The sequence below is a fragment of the Balaenoptera musculus genome, chromosome X (genome assembly GCF_009873245.2).
Source record: "Balaenoptera musculus isolate JJ_BM4_2016_0621 chromosome X, mBalMus1.pri.v3, whole genome shotgun sequence".
NCBI lineage: Eukaryota > Metazoa > Chordata > Mammalia > Artiodactyla > Balaenopteridae > Balaenoptera > Balaenoptera musculus.
This window is the reverse complement of record NC_045806.1, coordinates 96,258,552-96,282,381: the sequence shown is the minus strand read 5'-3', so window position 1 is coordinate 96,282,381 and position 23,830 is coordinate 96,258,552.

Genomic DNA, 23,830 nt, shown 5'->3' with positions numbered 1-23,830 from the left:
CGATATATTGTTTGCAAATATCTTCTCCCATTCAGTAGGTGGCCTTTTTGTTTTGTTGATAGTTTCCTTTTCTGTGCAAAATCCTTTTAGTTTGATATAGTGCCATTTGTTTATTTTTGCTTTTGCTGCCCTTGCCTGTAGAGATAGATCAAAAAAAAAATATTGTTAAGATCGATGCCAAGGAGGGTACTACCTATGTTTTCTTCTAGGAACTTTATGATTTCAGGTCTTACATTTAAGTCTTTAATCCATTTTCACTTTGTTTTTGTATATGGTATAAGAAAGTAATCCAGTTTGATTCTTTTGCCTGTAGCTATCCAGTTTTCTCACCATCATTTATTGAAGAGGCTGTCTTTTCCCCATTGTATATTCTTACCTCCTTTGTTGTAGATTAGTTGACCATATAAATATGGGTTTTTTTTCTGGGCTTGTTATTCTGTTCCATTGATATCTACATGTCTGTTTTTGTGCCAGTACTATACTGTTTTGATTACTGTAGCTTTGTAATATAGTAGAAATCAGTGAGCATAATACCTCCAGATTTGTTGTTCTTTCTCAAGATTGCTTTGGCTATTTGGGATCTTTTGTGTTTTCACACATGTTTTAGAATCATTTGTTCTAGTTCTGTGAAAAATGCTATTGGTTTTTTGATAGAAATTGCATTGAATTTGTAGATTTCCTTGGTTAGTATGGTCATTTTAACAATATTAATTCATCCAAATCCATAAACAGGGTATATCTTTCCATTTGTCTGTGTCATCTTCAAATTCTTTCATCAGAGTCTTCTTTTACTTCCTTAGTTAGATTTATTCCTAGGTATTTTATTCTTTTTGATGCAATTGTAATTGGAATTGTTTCCCTAATTTCTTTTTTGATAGCTGTTGTTAGAGTATAGCAATGCAATAGACTTCTGTATATTAATTTTGTATCCTGCAACTTTTCTGAATTCATTTATTAGTTCTATGGGTTTTTGGTGGCATCTTTAGGATTTTCTATATATAGTATCATATCATCTGCAAACAGTGGCAGTTTTACTTTTTCCTTTCCAATTTGGATTCCTTCTATTTCTTTTTCTTGTCTGATTGCTGTGGTTAGGACTTTCAATACTATGTTGAATAAAAGTGGTGAGAGTGGGCATCCTTGTCTTAATCCTGATCTTAGAGGAAATACTTTCAGCTTTTCACTGTTGAGTATGATGTTAGCTGTGGGCTGTTTTTTTATGGCCTTTATTATATTGAGGTATGTTCCCTCTATATCCATTTTGTTGAGAGTTTTTATCATAAATAGATGTTGAATTTTTGTAAAAGCTTTTTCTGCATCTATTGAGATGATCATAAGATTTTTATTCTTTTCTTTGTTAATGTGGTGAATCTGACTATCAGTCTTTTTCTTAATGGTCTCTGCCTTTAATGCCATACTTAGAATGGCAGTTGTCCTCATCTTTATATTTAAATATTCACCAATATTTTCTGGTTCTTTAAATTTTTTCATTTTAGACCTTCATCTTTTTATTATATCTGGAATTTATTTGTATACACTATATGAAAAAGGGATTTAAGTTTTTGTCAAATTATTAACTAGTTTTTCCACCTACTGAATGATTCATGTTTTCCCCACTGATTTTAAGCTACCTTTAGCATATACTAAAAACTTACATGTAATTGTATCTGTTCCTGGCCTTTCTATGCTATTCTAGAATTTTGTTCTTGCAGCAATGAGATTTTGTTTTAAGTTTTTTTTTTCTTTTATAATATGTTTTGGAAGTCTGTCACTAATTTTTGTTATTCTTAAAAATATTTCCACACACTTGTCATTTTTCATTTCAAATAAACTTAATCATTTTAAATATTTATGACCTTTAGTAAAATTGTTAGCTCTTTATAATGAGTCTTGTACATTGTTTATTTAGTTTTATGTCTAGGTACTTTCCTTTGTTTGTGTATGTTTAATGTGAAGGAGATTTCTTTTTTCTTTTTTTTTTTCACACACACACTGTATTTTATTTTTACAAGAGGTAAATACACTGACACCAAGCATTGTAAATGGATGACCACAACAAAAACGACAATGATTGCAATCATTGTCAATGATTCCAAACACGAAACACACTCATACTATGTAATAATATTGACATTCAGTCCAGTAATCCTCCACTGTAACAACTCCTTTACTTTGCAGTGATAATTGATTTGTATATTTTTTGCCTCTGAGTCCTTGTGGGATTTTTTTTTTATTCAAACAGAACGTCACAAAAATTATAATCATCCTCATCAGTTCACTCAGTCCCATGTAATTAATTTTTTTTTCATCTTGATCTTTTGTTAGCACTTTTATGAATTCATCAGTTTTCCATTAGAGTTCTGAAAGTGCTTATTCATTCAGTTCAGCAGTATAGTCAGTTACCATAAACCTGTACTTGTCAGAGTCTTTTCGATGAATTCCTTGAAGATGAAACCCTTTTATAGGAACATTTTTGCAAAAGCATCAGAGTACACCCAGAACTGTCTGTAAATGACAAAAGACTTAAAAATGACCACGGTTAAAGATTTGATGAAAGTTCATAATAATGCAATTGACAAGGAAATTTAGTTATTTCTGAGATATACATATTAAAGTAATAACTAGAATTATGACTTATAACATTATACCAGAGCATATAAGATTTTTAGAAATTTCATGTAATGTCTGAAACATTTATGTTAACATATTTCCATACAAATAACCCAAAGAAAGTTTAGTATTAGTTGTTTTTTTTGTTTGTTTGTTTTTTTATACTGCAGGTTCTTATTAGTCATCAATTTTATACACATCAGTGTATACATGTCAATCCCAATCGCCCAATTCAGCACACCACCATCCCCACCCCACCGTGGTTTTCCCCCCTTGGTGTCCATACGTTTGTTCTCTACATCTGTGTCTCAACTTCTGCCCTGCAAACCGGTTCATCTGTACCATTTTTCTAGGTTCCACGTACATGTGTTAATATACGATATTTGTTTTTCTCTTTCTGACTTACTTCACTCTGTATGACAGTCTCTAGATCCATCCACGTCTCAACAAATGACTCAGTTTCGTTCCTTTTTATGGCTGAGTAATATTCCATTGTATATATGTACCACACCTTCGTTTTCCATTCATCTGTCGATGGGCATTTAGGTTGCTTCCATGACCTGGCTATTGTAAATAGTGCTGCAACGAACATCGGGGTGCATGTGTCTTTTTGAATTATGGTTTTCTCTGGGTATATGCCCAGTAGTGGGATTGCTGGATCATATGATAATTCTATTTTTAGTTTTTTAAGGAACCTCCATACTGTTCTCCATAGTGGCTGTATCAATTTACATTCCCACCAACAGTGCAAGAGGGTTCCCTTTTCTCCACACCCTCTCCAGCATTTGTTTGTAGATTTTCTGATGATGTCCATTCTAGCTGGTGTGAGGTGATACCTCATTGTAGTTTTGATTTGCATTTCTCTAATAATTAGTGATGTTGAGCAGCTTTTCATGCGCTTCTTGGCCATCTGTATGTCTTCTTTGGAGAAATGTCTATTTAGGTCTTCTGCCCATTTTTGGATTGGGTTGTTTGTTTCTTTAATATTGAGCTGCATGAGCTGTTTATATATTTTGGAGATTAATCCTTTCTCCGTTGATTCGTTTGCAAATATTTTCTCCCATTCTAAGGGTTGTCTTTTCGTCTTGTTTGTAGTTTGTTTTATTTGTTTTATTTTATAATTATTTCTGATGTAAAGAAAAGTTTTTGATTTTTCATATTTTATTCATATAAAGTACTTGAATTAATTTTAAAAATTCTTTTATTTGAATTTTTTGTGTTTTCCTTTTAGGCAGTCATATTATCTGCAATTAATGTTAACTGATAGTTATACCTTTTATTTATGTATTTATGTATTTATTTAACTTTACTTCATTGACAAAAATCTCCAACATATATTTTCATATAATAATCAAGGTACTATTATATCCCATTATCTTTTTTTCTTTGACTTAATGGGAGTGACTGTAGTATTTTATAAATAAGATATTATTCATTTTATGTTTAGAATATATATTTTTGTAATGTCAAGAATCATTCCTTCCGTTCCTAATTTGTCAAAAGTTTAATTTTTTTCAACTAAGAATGCATTTGGAATTTATCAGATAGGTTTTTGGTATCTGTTAACATCATCATATGGTTTTTCTTCTGTGATATGCTAATGTAATTAATCACAGTAAATCCAGCTTCCTAATATTTTTCCATTCATGCTATTATTTTCTAAGGAGTCTTAAAGAGTTTTTTTCTTGTCTTTTAAATTAGTCATACATTTTAAAGGATTCAAAGGGATAACCTTGACTTAAAAACATATTGTGGAACAACAGATATGCAAATATGATTGCATTTATATTTTATGGAAATGCATAATCAGGATATTTGCTGGGTGACGTTGATCTGTAAAAGACAAGAGAAAAGCTGGAATATATTGCCATTTCTACCCCTACTTCTCTTTACTTCTTTACCTCTAAAGAAGTGCTCTGTTAAAGTACTTAACTCATTTAGATGTTGTTGTATAAGTGGTCTTAGGAATTTGTATGCATTTTTGTCTGTCTATGCCTATCTATGTGCATACTATGTATACAGTATTTTTTATCTTAGAACATAAATGTTCTCTCCTCCTCCAGCCTATCGACATTGCTGTCCAACTGATTCCTAGCCCCACTGAAACTTTTTAGGGTTTCCTAAGTTATATGTCTCTATCTTGTTGAATGGCTGTTTGTACTTCTTTTTCTTAGTCTTAGAAAATAAGAGAATCTAAAAACCAATAGAAGCTACTGTATTGAACACAATGGTTGTTTCTGTGGGAACATAAGACTGTCATTTACCATTGACTCAATTCCTTTTCAACTCTGTCTCACTCTGATCTGTCAGTCAGATCCCCAGTCATTAGCTCATTTATTCTTTTGTAATAAGTTAATTGAGATAAAGTAATTAAATGATTCAGTTAGCTTTCTAAGTCTTGTTCAAGCACCATGATTATCTACATTTTAGTTTGCTCAGTGAATTTCTTAAGTGTTCTTAAGTTTGCTTATAATTTGTTTAATTTTATAAGGAAAATGACTAAGCATCATGACTTGTAGCATATTACAACATACGTGTTGCTGTTTCTTACCCTAGATGTTTTTTCCTAAATGTCCACTTTAATGATGTTTTATGTACCCCACCTAGCACAGTAAATGATTATTAGTGTGGCAAATCATTCAAAAAGAAGAAGTTTCAATGTGATATCTATAAATATCTATGTATATTCTTAATTCAAAGTAGTGCTTTCTGTTCTTTTTAAGAGTTCCAATTATAAATTATTAGTCACAAAATATAATTTAGAAGTAAACCCAAAAGTGTTAATTTAGATCAATTTCACATTTGTAAAGCAAAAGAAAAAAAAACTTCATAAAGAAAAAAAGGAAAAATGCATTAAAAATATATCTTTCATGAGCTTTTAATTCTACCTGCAGTGTATGCTATAATACCATAATCCAATCAGGTAATTATTTGGACTTAAAATAAATTTTAGGACTTTTTTTTTGTCCTTGCTATTTTTCCATGGTATGCATTTAGAACTTCAAGTACAACACCAATAATAAATTACTGCGTAGATAACAATTCATGTTCCTTGTTTCTCATGTTTTCCAGGACTGTCAAGAGATAGTAAACTAAATTGAATCAGTAGTATTTTTGATACCTTCTTATATTGTAGTTGATTTTGTTAATAAAGTAGCAGTAACATAATGTTTGTTTGGTTAATGGCAATGTGCATCAAAGTTGAAAAACATTCTTGTAAGGTGGCCTTGTTTAAATTTGACTTTAGTTTGAAAAAATTCAGAGCTACCTAGAAGCAGATTTATATGGTATTTTTATCAGTAGAGCGGAAGATTGTTTTCTTGCTGTTGTTAACATTTTCAGTGTAAAAAAAGAGTAATTTAAATTCACACAGACTCATCTACAGCTTATTTGTCATGACAGAGATTACTTCTGAATTTAATTACCTTGTATCAAAGAATGATCATAGGAATTAAGTCTGCAACATCAATATCAATTACCTTTTCTTTTTAAGGGTTAGCTAGAATACTAAATGGAAGTCATTAATACTAGCATTTCCATTGTTTTTCCAAAGAATGGACATAGAGCAATATGAATATAAATAAGCAAAGTATTTCTCACTTATTGTTCCTAATAATTCCTTATTTCTTTGACAAGTTTAGCCTTTTATTTAGTGTTTCTCAAATTGTTTTGTGATTCACCTGTGTTAGAATCACATAAGGTAACAGTTAAAATGAAGACTTCTGCATTCTGTCTCAGGTGGGCTAAGTCAGAATCTCTAGATGTGGGCCTGGGAATATGAATTTTCCATTTCCCAGGGTGATTCTGAGACTCAGTAAAGGTTGTGAACACGCATTTGCATGCTAATGGCTCCAAAAGCTGTATCTGTAGCAAAAATCTCTTCTGAGAGCCAGACCTATATTTACCCCTAGTTATCTCATATAACTGAGACGCAGTGTCACAAAGGGATCTCTTTATCTCTCCACCTGACTCACAACATACACACACACACAAACACACAGACATACGCACTCCTTCCCCCTTGATCTGTGCTCCTTCTTTTGAAGTCTAATGCCAACCAACCACCACAGCATTATGTCAACCACAATGACTTAATCACCGAGTCCTTCAATTCTATCTTTTCATATCCACTTCTCTCTTGTTGGATAACACATCTTTTTCACTGATTTCCCTAGTTCTTTTTGGTCCCTCTCCAAAATTTTCTCCAAGCAACAGCAATAGTAATCCTTGTAAAGTACAAATATGATCATGTAACTTCCCTGCTTAAAACCCACCTCACTGGTCCCCTATAAGCATCAAGATAGAAGTCCACATTTACTAAATTCTCATAATACATATCATCTTCATGATAGGATTAATCTTTATCTTTCCATTTATTTTACCATTCCTCCTTCTCCCCATTGGCACATTTTGTTCCAGTTTTACAGAACTAACAATTTTCAGTTTTAGGAATAAGTTATACTGTTTCTTTCCTCCATAGCATGTATCAAGTCATTATGAAAATTTCCATTTATTTATTTGTTTCCTCCTCTAGATGTAAATTGTTCACCTCTCTATCCCCAGTGCCAAGCACAGTTCCTAGTACATAGTATCAGCTCAAAAATTCTTCTTGATTGAATATATAAATAATGAATGACAGTATCTATTTATATCTATTAATAATATATAATATAGCATTTAAAGACGTGGGCTCTGGAAACATTCTCTCAATTAAACTCTGGCTTTGCTACTTATTTGGCCTCAAAAAATTTACTTAAATTTCTCTGTGTGTTAGGTCACTAATCTTTAAAGTAGTTATAATAATAGGATCTATCCCCTAAGATTTTCATGAAGACTCAATGAGAAAATACATATAAAGTTGTTAGAAAGTGCCAAGCACACAGAAGGTAGTCAATAAATGTTAGCTACAATTTTTACTTCTTTCATGCTTCAAGATTTATTCCCCACCTCTAAGATAAGTCATCATTTTATCTATTTCGATTTTTTCTTCTGCTCTCAGTTATCATCTTGGAAGAGTCATATTTGTTTTAGTCTATCTATAATGGATGTCTCTCCATACCTTCTATCATTTTAGAGGTTCTTCTCTGGATCTTCCCTAGCTGAGATTGTTAGGTGTGATGAGCAGAATTTTAAACAATATCCTTGATGAGTTGATATACTCAAAGGAAAAATATGTTTAGTTTCTATAGAATTTCCTGATAATATGCAATACTTTGTTTGTCTAGGTAACCATATCAACACTTTGGAGTAATATCTTCAGGGAACAGTATATCAGAACATCAAGATCATAATAATTTCCTGGAGGCATAATTGATAGCTCTAAACCCACATCTCAAATCCTGTGCTTGAATAAGAGTTTTGCTGACAACAGAAGGATTTTTTGTTATTTATTTTAATGATAATTAATAAATGGTTCAGCCTTGGGGCAGACTTATACCAATACAGTATTATTTCTCACTTGGTCAGTTCTTAAAAAGATTTATTAAGAGCAAGAAGTCAGTTTTACAAGATGAGGGAAATGGAAATTTTATATAAATTTGTGTATAAAAATTTATAAGATATTATAAGATTTGAATCCTCATTTTACTTTGGCTATTTCAGAATATAGATTATCATTTCAGAGAATTCCAAAATAATAGTTTCCTAAATAATATACTTTTTAAAAAGTTTTGCAGCAATACTATAAATAAAAGGTTTTAAGGGACAATTTAACTTTTTCCAAAACAAATCAAAGAATCAGCATTTTAGACATGGAAAATATTTCAGAAATTATCTATCCCAATTCATAAACATATGGAAGCAGGACCAGAAGTTATATGTGACTTACCTGATGTCGCACAGCTGGACAAGTGTCAAGATTAAACTTGCGTGCTGACTCTCAATTTATTGTTTTTATCAAACAACATTACTAATCAAATTGGTTTATTATAATAAGAAAATATTTATAATTAGAAAACAACAATGACAGAATTGACATGGAGGGAAGAATGCTACAACACAACTTAAAATGACCAGGAGGGATAATTATAACAAAAAAAAATTTTATAATGAGGTAGAGAAGTTTATATCTTGTTAAGAACTTCAGTGGACACAAACAATACTCATATACCTTGAAGAATTGTACTGAAATTGGTCTTTTATTGAGGAGGACAAGCATTTATATGTAGGGGCAATAAATACAATTTATTTTGAAATTTTAGAAGGAGGTTTGTTCTTTAAATAAATCTCATAAAATACTGTAAATAACAATTATAAAATGAGCAACCACACTCTACATATGTATCTATTAAAGTGTGGTTTGCTGACCATTTGCATTAGAATCAATGAGGATTCTTTTTTAGACAACTAGTTTCCTAGATCCTCATCTTGGGCCCCATCTCAGAACTGCAAAATCAGAATCTATGGGGATAGGGCCTGGGATTGCATTTTATGGTCACCACACACACCCCTCACCACCTTGATTCTCTTGCAGTATATTATTTGAAGGTTGCTAAATTAGTTTAAGAAACATTCACATTCATATTAAAAAGTGAATGAGGTGATGTCAGCATCATTGTGACGTAAGATGTTCTTTTTTTAATCCCTCTTTCTAAACAACTAAATAGACAACCATCCATGAAGAAAAGCACCTTTGTGGGTGTTGTAGGATCTAGCACCATATGCCAAGGGACCCTGGAGGAGTCTTGCTCATCTGTGCATTCAGGAATAGGCAGACCTCAGTATAGGTAGCAGAGCTAATGAATCTACCCAGACACCTCTCATCATGGATGGGAAAAAATCTGGAGAGTGCTCCAGATCATGGAGCAGATACCCACACAGGAGAAATAAGTTGCAGAAGTCCTGCCTTCCCAACGAGAGGTTCCAGCATGTGACTGGAACAAATATATATATGAATATGGTCACAGTGGAGACAACAATAAGAGAAACTTTCTCAACATCTGTCTCCAAGAAAACTGCATGGGGCCAGTCTATCCAGAAGCAGTGACCTCTCCCAAAGGGAAAATGATAACAGTGAGTAAGTGCCTGGCTACTCCAGTTGTATAGGTCATGGCTGGAGAAACCCTTTCTCTCCAACAGTACCCAGAGAACTGAGGTGGGACCTCCATGACTGGAGGGAGAGAGGAGTTGAGAAAAAAACAGATAAGAATTTCAAAGGGCGTTAAAGGGATTTCATTCAGCAGGATGTCCACCCAGGAGCCTCTGGGAGTACCACATCCAGGGATTTCCCTACTAGGGCACCTCTGAAGCTCTGAGTGCTAAACCCACACCTCCCCCAACTTTGTGGATGGCTTCTTGTACATACTCTGTGTGCCATGGTGAAAGAGAACTCCAGCTCCAGAACAGGTAGCATACTCAAATCAGACATGGTCTGTGGGCAAGGGAGAAACCACAAACTTTAGCTATTGGGCAAGCTTCTGGAAAAAGAGAAGTTTTCAGTAGCCAGCCTGGTGAATTGTAAGAATCAGAGAGGACATAAAAGCTTAAGAATTCTGCCACAAAAGGGAGCAAGAAAAGTGGAGCAAGTGTATCCATACAAAGTTGGAGAAAACCCCAGATAATAACAGCACCGTTGAACAGAATACCTCATCTGAAGGCAATAGGAAAGACTTAAGGAGGTGTCTGCTACTTCAAATGTGAAGGCAGTAAGGCAAATCTAAAAGGGACATGAACAAATCAAGGGAACATACCATCACAAGAAGAAATAATTATTCTCCAATAATTGAATTTAAAGGCATGGAATTTTGTGATTCAGCTGATAAAGAATTAAAAATAGCTGTTTTGAAGACACTCAATGACCTACAAGGAAACTCAAAAAAAATAATTCAATGAAATCTCAAAAAAATGATCAAAATGAGATTTTTAACAAAGAAATAGAAATCATAAAAAAGAACCAAACAGAAATTCTGGAGCTGAACATGTCAATGAATAAAATAAAATATGCAATAGAGAGCATCTGCAGTAGAGTAGAACAAATGGAAGAAAGAATAAGTGAGTTAGAGGATAGGAATTTTGAAATAGCCTAGTTAGAGGATATTAATGCATATATTAAAAAAAAAGATTTCAAATAAATAACCAAACTTTATACTCAAGGAACTAGATAAAGAAGAACTAAGGCCAAAGTTAGAAGAAGGAAGGAAATAACAAAGTTCAGAGTAAATGAAATAGAGACCAGATAAACAATTGAACAAATCAATGAAATTGGTTTTTCAAAGATCTGGTTTTTCCAAAATACAAATAAAATTGACAAACTTTAAGCTAGACTAAGAAAAAGAGAGAAGACTCAAATAAAATCAGAAATGAAGGAGACATTACAACTGATACTACAGAAATACATAGGATCATAAGAGACTACCATGAATAATTATATGCCAACAAATTGGATAACCTAGAAGAAATGAATAAATTCCTAGAAACATACAACCTACCAAGACTGAATCAGGAAGAAATAGAAAATCTGAAAGACCAATAATGAGTAAGGAAGTCGAATCAGTAATTAGAAACTTCCCAATGCAGAAAAGTCCAGGACCAGATGGTTTCACTGGTGAATTATACCAAACATTCAAAGAACAATTAATGTCAGTCCTTCTCAAACCCTTCCAAAAAATTGAAAGGAGGGAACACTTTCAAACCTATTTTATGAGGGCCAGCATTACCCTGATACCAAAGCCAGATAAGGATACTACAAGAAAAGAAAACTACAGGTGAATATCCCTGATGAATATCAATGCAAAAATCCTCAACAAAATACTAGAAAACTAAATTCAACATGTTAAAAGGATTATACATCATGTCTAAGTGAGATTTATCCCTAGGATGCAAGATTTGTTTATGTTCACACAAATTAACAAATGTGAAACAGATTAATAGAATGAAAGATAAAAATCACATGATCATCTCAATAGAAGCAGAAAATCATTTGATACAACATCCTTTCATGATTAAAACCATCAACAAATTGGATATAGAAGGAACACACCTCAATATAATAAAGGCAATATAAGACAAACCTACAGCTAACATTATACTGAGTGGAGAAAAATTGAAAGCTTTTGCACCAAGATTAGGTACACAACAATGGTGTTCACTCTCAACACTCCTATTCAACATAATACTGGAAGTTCCAGCTAGAGCAATTAGGCAAGACAAAGAAATAAAAAGCATTGAAATCAGAAAAGAAGAAGTAAAATTGTCATTATTTCCCGATGATGCAGTCTTACATATAGAAAATCCTAGACTCAGCCAAAAAATTGTTAGAAAAAAATCAACAAATTCAGTAAAGTTGCAGAATATAAAACTGACATACAGGAATCAGTTGTTTCTATACTACAACAACAAAACATCTAAAATAGAAAGAAAACTATGCCATAAACAACAGAATCAAAAACAATAAAATACTTAGAAATAAATTTAACCAAGGAAGTAGAAAATCTGTACAATGAAATCTACAAGTCCTTGGAAGTCCTAGCCACAGCAATCAGACAAGAAAAAGAAATAAAATGTATCCAAGTTGGAAGGGAAGAGGTAAAACTATTTGCAGATGACATGATACTCTACATAGAGAACCCTAAAGTCTCCATACAAAAACTATTAGAACTAATAAATGAATTCAGCATGGTAGCAGGATACAAGATTAATATACAGAAATCTGTTGCATTTCTTTACACTGTTAATGAAATATCAGAAAGTAAAAAAAAAAAAATCACATCAAAAAATAACTGGGAATAAAATTAACCAAGGAGGTGAAAGACCTAGTCACTGAAAACTATAAAACATTGATAAAGGAAATTGAAGATGATTCACGAAATGGAGAGATATCCCATGCTCTTGGATTGGAAGAATTAATATTTTTAAAATGGCCACACTACCCAAAGCAATCTGCAGATTTAATGCAATCCCTATCAAAATACCCATGAAATTTTTCACAGAACTATAACAAATAAACCTAAAATTTACATGGAGCCACAAAAGGCCCAGAATTGGCAAAGCACCTGAGGAAAAAGAGCAAAGCTGGAAGCATAACCCTTCCAGACTTCAGACTATTCTACAAAGGTACAGTAATCAAAACAGTGTGGTACTGAGACAAAAACAGACATAGAGATCAATGGAACAGAATAGAGAGCCCAAAAATAAACCCATGCACCTACAGTCAATCTCTGACAAAGGAGGCAAGTATATACAGTGGAGAAAAGACAGTCTCTTCAACAAGTTGTGTTGGGAAAGCTGGACAGCTACATGTAAATCAATGAAATTAGAACACTCCCTCACACCATATACAAAAATAAACTCAAAATGGATTAAAGGCCTAAACATAAACATGATACCATAAAACTCCTAGAAGAGAACATAGACAAAACATTCTCTGACATAAATCATGGCAATATTTTCTTAAATCATTCTCCCAAGGCAAAAGAAATAAAAGCAAAAATGAAAAAATGGGACCTAATCAAAATTAAAAGCTTTTGCACAGCAAAGGAAACCATCAATAAAATGAAAAGACAACTTATGTAATGGGAGAAAATATCTGCCATTGATGCGACCAACAAGGGGTTAATATCCAAAATATACAAATAGCTCATACAACTCAATATAAAAAAAAACAATCAAAAAATGAGCAGAAGACCTAAATACACATTTTTTCCCAAAGAAGGCATACAGATGGCTAAGAGACTCATGAAAAGATGTTCAACATTGCTAATTGTTAGAGAAGTGCAAATCAAAACCACAAGGAGGTATCACATCACACTGGTCAGAATGGCTATCATCAGAAAGTCTATAAACAGTAAATGCTAGTAAGGGTGTGGAAAAAAGGGAACCCTAGTGCACTGTTGTTGGGAATGTAAATGGTATATGTAATACACACACACACACACACAATGGAATACTACTCATCCATAAAAATGAAATTTTGTCATTTTCAACAACATAAATGGACTTGGAAGGTATTATGCTAAGTGAAATAAGTCAGAGAAAGACAAATACTGTATGATTTCACCCATGTGTGGTATCTAAATAAGCTGAACTCCTAAAAACAGAGTAGAATGGTGGTTACCAGAGGCTGGGGTGTGGTGTGGTAGAGGCATTGGGAATATGTTGTTTAAGGGAACAAACTTGGAACTAGAAGATAAATTTCTGGAAAGCCAATGCACAGCATAGTGCTTAGAGTCAACAATACTGTATTCTAAACTTCAAAGTTTCTAAGAGGTTAGATCTTAATTTTTCCCACCACAAAATAAGAAATGATAATTATATGATGTGATGGAAGTGTTAGCTTACGCTACAGTGGCAATCATATATATGATATATAAATGTATCAAATCAACACATTATATACCTTAAACTTATACAGTGTTGTTGCAGTTTGTGTTTGTTTACTTATTTATAGTTTGGGTGACTTTCCTAGACTAATTCTGTAAATTAGTATTTTTGTCATGTGTGGCTACTGAAATCTCTGCTTAGCTCCATGGTTATCTAATAATTGGACAGACATGTCCTTGAAAGGTTTGAAACAACAACTATCTCAACATTTGCTTTGTGGCTCTCTGTGTGCATGTGTTGGGGTATGTTTTCAATTCCCAGGCATGCATTTTACTCCTCTCTCTTAGCCATCACTTAATTGCTTGTGAAGAACTTCAACATAGCCAGAGTTGTGAGATTAGGGCCTTTTGAGGTTTTCCTTGGGCATGTGCACAGCCCCGCATATGTGCATGGCCTTCTAGAGTCCCAAGAATATTTTGGACTTTTTCAAAGCTCCCAATGGTCATCTCACTCCCCCATGTTTTCTTTTAATTCTTTTTTACCTGCTCTTATTTGACATAATTTTGTCACCATTTCAGGCAGCTGTGATGTTAAACAATTGTCTTTGATATTTTTTAACACACGCGCTCAGGGAAAGGGCTGTTTGCACTGAGAAATCTTTGAGTCAGGTAAGATAAATATGACTCCTGTGAATGGGAGTCTCAGCAAGCTGACACACAGGTCAAGTAGTGACAGTTCTCTAGGAATGGGGCCTATTGGGGAGCTCCAAACCTGATATTCTCCCTCTGGTGACTTCTAGGTTGCTAATTTTCACAAATACCATGATTTCAAGATTTTGGTTTTCAAAGCTACCACAGAACAGGGAAGGTTGAAAAAGGGCATTTTAAAATACCACAAAATTCACTGTTTTTAGTCAAGATCCAGCCATTTCTCATGTATAAACACACCTTGGATTGATGGAAAACTTTAGTTTTCAGGGTTCTGAAAATGTTGATTTTTGACAATTTTTGCCAGTATCTTCATTGCTTTTATGGAGGAGCAGTTTCTCAGAAGTCTCTATTTCTCCATTCTGGGGGGCCATGGGTAGTTATTTTTGGTGAAATTTTAATTTCTCTTATAATTTTCAGTTCTAAAAGTCACATTTGATTTGTAAGTATTTTTCTTATATTTCTCTTCTAAGACTTTCTTTCTATCCCTTTCAACACTACTTCCCCTTACTTCACAAGGCAGGGTTATAATAGCTACTATAAGGTGTTTTGGTTTTTTTTCCTTTGGATAATTACAACATTTGGGTCATCTCAGGGTTAATGTCTGTTGATTGTGTTTGCCCTTGAGAATTTGTCAGAATTTCCTGGTCTTTGTATATTGAACATATTTTAATTGTCTTTTGGGCATTTTTAATATTATACGATTCTGGGTCTTTAAAAAATCCTATTGAGATTTTTTTAACTTGTCAATTGAGCCAATTAGATTTAGGCCACATGTTTCAACTTGCCTTCATTTGGCTGTGGTTCTAATGTAAGTTAAGTTTCCAAAGCTTTAGCAGTATTATTTGGATCTGCCCACTGTGTGCACCACCCAGGGGCTAGTCTGAGACCTTTGGTATGCTCTATAGGGTCATATTTGATGCATAAACAATTTGGATATGAGTCCAGAATTCATTGGCAACTTTATGGAGTCCCATTTTCAGGTTCCTTCTTCTCCCTGATCTCCCTCATATTGTCCATCTCACAAAGGTCCTGTCTCTTGGTTATCTCACTAGAAAGCCAGAGTGTTTTTTCTTTCTGCTTAGTCACAAACTTCTGTATCTGGCTGTGTTTCTAGGGTCAAGTGGCAGGAGGGTAGAGAGAGAGAGAGAATAAGCAACAGACTTTCCCCACAAAATCTTTGGGCCACAGTTCTTCCAATAATAGAAAAGGATTTTATGTCCTCAGAGTTTTAGGTGCCTATTTGCCTATTGCCGCACCACGATCACAAGGTTGTACCACCAGGAATGGGGCTTGTTTGCAGGCCAGGCCAGGCCAGAGGGGGAAAAATACAGAGGCTATTTGCCCCTCTTTCTGCCCATTAGGCATCCTCCTTCCCCTGACTCAGACCAGAAAGAGAAGACTTCTCTTGAACTTCTACCTGTACTTGTTGCAATTCCAGGAAAAGGCCATATTTGAGTCTAAGTCAGGACCTACAGAAGTGAAAAGAAAATTGGCAACTCAGAGCCAGATTGCTCATTCTTCTAGTTCTGATTTTTTCCCCCAGCTCCTTCTTGCTAACATTTACTTTTCAGATGCCCCAGATAGCTAGCTGCTCCATTCAATCTGCACAGGGATTTTAGTTGCTTTCAGTAGGCGGAGCCAGAGTGGAGTGTGTTTACTCCATCTTAACAGGAACTGACACTCCGTTATTTATTGAAACATTGGAAATCATATTATATTCCCATTTCTATTGTTGGATATAAATATTCTTTAAGTTCATTCAAGCCTATCATATAAAAAATTGTGATGAACTTATAATACGATGATGGTATAAATAGCATCCTTGATTAAAAAAAAAGCTGGTTAAAAAAATAAAAATCTCCCAAAAAGAAAACCATTTCCATAAAGGAGGATTGAAAACTTATTTTCAGGGACAAATTTTTATTCATATGTTAAAATATGGAATGAAATAAGTTCTTCTATTCTCTCTTTGAAGTTATGAGTTAGCCTACCCACAACAGACCTCTTCTTAGAAATTCAGAGTAATTACTACGTTAGAACAGTGAGTTTGTTGTGACTTGAGGAATGGGTCAAATAAGACTTATCATTAAATCTTCTCCCAAGTAAGCTCAGACATTCAAGGAACATACGGAGAAATCCTTAGTGAAATTCTACTGGTAGCTGTAATACTAATAATGTGAGTTTTATACACAAGATCATTATTCAAAACCTAAATTTCTCATTTGTGTATTATAAATAGGAATTATATTCTTGGAGAAAATTCAAGGGAGCTCTCACACCCCCTAAATGAAGACAAAATAACCCAAATGCAAACAATGCTCAAAGACACTGACTTTATGCAAGCTTACTTTTTTTTTTTTTTTTTTTTTTTTTTTTTATTCACACACACACACACTGTATTTTATTTTTACAAGACATAAATAGACTGACACCAAGCATTGTACATGAATGACCACAACAAAAGCAACAATGATTGCAATTACCAAACATGAAACACACTCATACTATGTCATAATATTGACATTCAGTCCAGTAATCCTCCACTGTAACAGCTCCTTTACTTTGCAGTGAAAATTGATTTGTATATTCTTTGCCTCTGAGTCCTTGTGGGATTTTTTTTTTTTTAAATTCAGACAGAAAGTCACAAAAATTATACTCATCCTCATCAGTTCACTCAGTCCCATGTAATTAATTTTTTTTTCATCTTGATCTTTTGTTAGCACTTTTATGAGTTCATCAGTTTTTCATTAGAGTTCTGAAAATGCTTATTCATTCAGTTCAGCAGTACAGTCAGTTACCAGAAACCTGTACTTGTCAGAGTCTTTTCCATGAATTTCTTGAAGATGAAACGCTTTTATAGGAACATATTTGCAAAATCATCAGAGTACACCCAGAACTGTCTGTAAATGACAAAAGACTTAAAAATGACCACGGTTAAAGATTTGATGAAAGTTCATACTAATGCAGTTGACAAGAAAATTAGTTATTTCTGAGATATACATTTTAAAGTAATAACTAGGATTATTACTTATAACATTATACCAGAACATATAAGATTTTTAGAAATTTCATGTAATGTCTGAAACATTTATATTAACATATTTCCATACATATTTCCATACAAATACAAATATAAGATTTTTAGAAATTTCATGTAATGTCTGAAACATTTATATTAACATATTTCCATACATATTTCCATACAAATACAAATATAAGATTTTTAGAAATTTCATGTAATGCCTGAAACATTTATATTAACATATTTCCATACAAATAACCCAATGAAAGTTTAGTATTAGTTGTTTTGTTTGTTTTGCAAGCTTACTTTGAACTACTACCTAGATCAGTTTTTATCTGTTTGGGGGTCAGGGACCTTTTTAAAAGTCAGATGAAACCTAGGTCCATCTCCCCAGAAAAATGTATATAGATATGTATATATATATATATATATTATTTACATACAATTTCAGAGGTTTCATATACTGCTAAAGCCTGGATTAAAAACCCTTGCCCTAGAAATGAATGATGAGTAAATTCATATTTTCAGCCCCTCTCTCTTGAGCCCCAGACTTTTATTTTCAATTATCTATGGGAAAACTCTGCCTATTCTGTTTATGTATACTAGTGTCACCTCAAATTGAACTGTCATACCAAACTTGCCACTTTACCCCATTTTTCTTTCCTCAGTTAATGTATTCACCATCCACTTAGTCACCAAAACTAAAACCTAGGAGTCATCTCAGAATCTCCTTGCTCACACCTCACTTACAATCAAAACTAGCTCTGTGCATTGTACCTTCTAAGTACAGCCTAAGTGTATTCCATCATATTCATCCCCACTGCTGAGACCTGACTGAAGCCCTCATTACGTTCTACCTGATCTATTGTAGAGGGCTCTTAAGTTGGCTTTCTGCCTCAGTCCTTCCAGATTCATAATATCCTTCACACCATTGCCAATTATATTTCTAAAACATGAATTCAAATATGGTATTCCCCTTCTGCTGCCTAAAGCAGTGATTTTCAGAAATAAAATATAAATCAGCAGACTCCTGTTTGTTTATCAAGTGAGATATCTTGTGGAAGCTCAATATATCAAACAGAAAAAAAAATGGGATAAAATTTGTTCAGCATTTTATTTACCAAACTTACCATATTATGAATCTCCCCGTGTGTGGGGAGCCTGTTAAAAGTAACACTTATCAAAGACTCACTCCAGTCTTACTCAGGCATAATTTCCATGGTCGGGGCATAGGAATCCGTGTTGTTTGCAAGTGCCAGGTGATTTTTACAAACAAGCAAGTTTGCAAAATACTGGTTGAGTTAGAAATCAAATCTAAATGATTTAAAATGACAGAAAATGGGATATCACAATTGGACCTCGATTTATTTTTCTAACCTACTTTCTTTTATGCAGCATTTGTTCCAATCACATCCTACTATTCACAATTCTGTGAATTTTCCACAACACTTTTTGGTTGATATACCTTTGCATATCCAATTTCCTATTCCCAATGCTTTTCATCACCTTATCCACCTGTTGCCTGTCTTCCTGTCCTTGAAAAACCAGAACAAAGGTCAACTTCTCTGTGAAACATTCCCTAACTCTTTCTTTATAGAACTTAGCTCATTATACATCTCAGTTTCTACCATCAGCTTGATGACAAGTACTATGTCTGATCTCTATTTGTGTCTTTAACACATAGCACAATATCTAATGCATAAAAACCATATGTATATCTAATATCTAACACATAGCACATAGCACAATATCTAATACATAAAAACCAATATCTAATACGTAAAAACCAAATACAAAAAAATCAGTTTTGTGTGTTAAATATTGAATTCATGAATTCATAAGTTCATAAATAAATCAACAAATCAATTCATGAATAAATGAACAACTAAGGATAACAAGTATCATACTTAAAAAAGAGAATATAATTATTTGCCCAAAGTAAAGCATTAGGCTTACATTATTTTGACCATAATTTAAAACACTTTGATGTAAATTATGTAATAAAAATATGGGTGTGGGTCAACATTAATGTATAACCCAGATGGAGTTAGTTAACATTTGGAGTACTCTTTTTCAGGGATCCACATTCCTGTGGTAGACAGTTATCATTCGAAGGATATGCTCCAAGTTTTGCAAGTATTTCTATCTAAATGTACAACATAGGGTTTTTTAATTAGCACAAGAAATGAGCTTTTATTGATGATATTAGAATAGTTCAAAATTTTAGTTGGCTAGAAAGTTGTACAGGAAGCTCCAACCCTTGTGAACAAGGATCTGGCCAGCTCAGCCAGCTAACAACTTCAATGAAACTCACTAGATCCAAGACACTGGACCGACACCAATCCTCCGCCTCCAGCCTCCATACTTAATATGGGGATCTTTTGTCTGATGCAATTAGAAGACTTGCTGATCCTGCCATCAGAACATTGGTGCATCCATTTCTAAAGTAAAACTTACATCTTTCGTGCAAAGTATTGTCTAAGTTTGTAAGGAGATAAATGATGAGGACTTCAAAGAGCATAGAAGAACAGATTGTATGACTCTTTTTTGTCTGATTATTAATGTGTGGCAGAATTCAGCCTGATACTTGCTTTCATTTTAATATACCACTTGATAGTGAGATCATCAGCAGAATACATATAACTCCTACCTACATTTTCCTCACAACTTTTTATCTTGAAAAATATTGAACCTACACAAAAGTTGCAAGAATAATATAATGAACTACTGCATACCCCTCACCTAGATTTACCAGTTATTAACATAAAATGATTTCACATTTATGCAATTTCTCTCTTTTTCCCTCTTTCTTTATATGTGTGTGTCTCCCCAAACACATATGTATTTGGTGCTTACTTTGAGAGTATGGTGTCTGTTTCATAACAATTCACTCCTAAATTCTTCACCATGTATCTTCTAAAAACAAGGACATACATAACCAGAGTATAATAATAATGCTCAAAAAGTTTAATATAATACTATTGTCTAATATACAGTCCATACCTATGTCTCCTCAGTTGTCCTTTATAGATGTTTATTTCTGGATTCAGAATCTAATCAAAGAAGTTTTCACATGCCTCTTTAGCTTCTTCAATCTAGAATAGTTAAACCTAGCCATTTTCTTTTATTATTTGTTTTTCATGGGACTGACATTTTTGAGGAGTCCAGGCCAGTTGTTTTGCATATTGTCTATCAATTTGGACTAGTCTGATTTTTTTTAACATCTTTATTGGAGTATAATTGCTTTACAATGGTGTGTTAGTTTCTGCTTTATAACAAAGTGAATCAGTTATACATATACATATGTTCCCATATTTCTTCCCTCTTGCTGATTGTTTCTTCATGATTGGATTTAGTATGAACATTTTTGACAGAAATACCACATAGACGATGTTTCATCCTCCTTATTACATCACATCAGGAAGTAATTTTGTCCCATTATTGGAAATGTCAAGTTTGATCACTTGGTTAACATGATGTCTAACAGATTTCTCTTGTAGAGGTAGCTTTTTCCTTTGTAATTTTAAGTGATCTCTCAGGCAATACTTTTAGACTATGTGAATGTCTTGTTCCTCAAGCATTTGTCCATTGATGATGTGATATTCTTGACTGAAGCAATTATTACTATGGTGTTTGTAAAATGTTGGTTTTCGAATTCTATCTTTTTATATTAGAATTTTCTATAAAGAAGAAATTTTCTCCCAACTCACCCTTTTTAATGTCACTATACATTCATGAGTTGTTTTTATTCAATGTGTTTCAACCCATTGCTATTATTATTATTTTTAATGGACAAATTGTTTCAAAAATGATCTGGTGGATTCCTCTTCAAATTGGTCCTCATATCCTTTTGATATCTCTCCTTTTGTAGCTTAAAAAGATACTACTACCTCAACTCATACTTTCCCTCCCCAGACCTTAAATCAGCTATTTCTCTAAGGAGTCATGGTTCTTTTTAGTGGACAATAACATTTAGAAACCAACATCTGGGCAATAGGTGTTCTTATTGTTCCTAGGATATCATTGCTTCTAGGACTTTTCATTGGGCAAGGCTTTTAATTCATGAGTTCATACTCTAATTCCAATCCCATACCAGAGGATCTTTCTTCTTCATAACGTATTCCATATTTGCATTTTCCTTTTCCACCTTTAGAACACTGTTTCCACCTAAATATCAATATATTCACTCATTTGCTCAATTCTATAGTTTGCACAAAATAGTTTTATAATTATTACTGCATACAACTGCCAACAAAAAACCTACTAAGTAAAGTTCGTGATGTCTTTTCAGTTCTTTGTGTCTTTAGAATATATCCCAATGAAGATATATAGTCAGAGTAATATATTCAAATGTTACTTGGTTTTAATTCTATGTGTGGTTTTGTAATTAATTTGATTAATAATTACATCCATGTATTTATCTTAGTATTCAATTTTAACTTTTTTCTACTCTTGCTAATTAAATTTTATTTTTTGAATATGTAAAATATTCACATAGCTTGGAAACCAATACTACATATTAATAGGATACTTGAAGAAGTCTCATTCTCTTCTCTTTTTCTCTTACATTATCACTACCCACAGGCTGTAGGTGCCAATTTAATTAGTTTCTGGTTTATCTTTCCTGTGTCTCTTTTTATAAAAATAAGGACAGGCAGACACACACTTCATATTATCCCTTCTTTCTTACACAAAATGTAATACACACTATATGGTCTTTTGCAACTTGTTTTATTCACTTAACGACATTCTGGAAAGTACTCAGTATTAGTTAATTGATAGTTTCTTTATTTTATAGCTTAGATGTACCAAATTTTATTCAAATAATCTCCCAAATGTGGACATTTAAGTTGTTTCCAATACGTTGTGATAATAAATAATGCCACAGTGAATAAACTTGTGCATATGTCTTTTCCCCCTAATCAGTGGAGAAATGCCTAGGAGTGGGATTGTTGATTCAAAGGGCAAATACATATTCAGTTTTGTTAGATAGTGCTGAATTTTCCACCATAGGATTAATACAATTTTGCATTCCCCGTGGCAATATATGAGAGTGAACATTTCCCTATAACCCTGTCAATGTTTTGAATTTTTGCCAAACTAAGAAGTGAGAATTGTTATTCACTAGAGCTTTGATTTGCACTTCTCTTATTATGAGTGGAGTTTACCATGTTTTTGTATGTTTAAGGCTAATTGGTACATCTTTTTTATGAACTGTCTGTTCATGCCCTTTGTCCATTCCATCTTTTAATTGAGTTTTTGGTGGTTTCCTCAATTTTATGTTGTGAGACTGGCCCTTTATCTCACATCTCACCTTCCCTTTATTGTCCAATGCAATAAAATATCAAAAGCATTATGAATCGCCTAATTTAGTTAGGCTGACACACAGTGAGTTAATTTACAGATCCTAGCACACTGTGACTTGTGTCTTCTAACTCAAATAAAAGGTAGAGAGTTCAAGTGGACTTATTAAGATAACCTTAATTTAAGTCCTCAGTTGCTTATCCCTCTTGGGGACAAATGCTTCTCATAGTTTAGAATTTTGTGAATTTTAGAAAAGTAATAGGTGCATATAATGTATCTTATATAGCATCACCCATTGGCTGTGAGATAGCACCACATAATCAAATACATAAATATTTCTGAAACAAAACTTATGAATATTTATACTAGATGGTGTACATAAAAAGCATAGTTAGACACACTCACATCAGCTCAGGTCAGGTTTTTTGGTCAGATGAGTTTATGTAATATCAGGTTTTGCCACCAAATGATTTATGAGTAAAATTTTCAGTTTTCAGAGCTTTTTTAAATTTTGGATTGTGGATAACAGATTGCAGACCTGCAATTCATTGAACCAGTCATTTCTGTGTATTGTTTGAGAAAGTTGTGTATTATTAAATAAACCTTTAAGAGAACCATTAAAAATTCAGGTAAAATGTCTTTTTAAAAAATTATAAAGGCAAATTATTTATAATTCCTAGAAATATACAATCTTTCAAGACTGAATCAGGAAAAACTAGAATATCTGATCAGATTAATTACTAGTAATGAAATTGAATCAGTAATCAAAAAACTCCCAACAAACAAAAGCCCAGGACCAGTTGGCTTCACGGGCGAATTCTGTGAAACATTTAGAGAAGAGCTAACACCTATCCTTCTCAAATTCTTCCAAAAAATTGCAGAGGGAGGAGCACTCCCAAACTCATTCTACGAGGCCACCATCACCCTG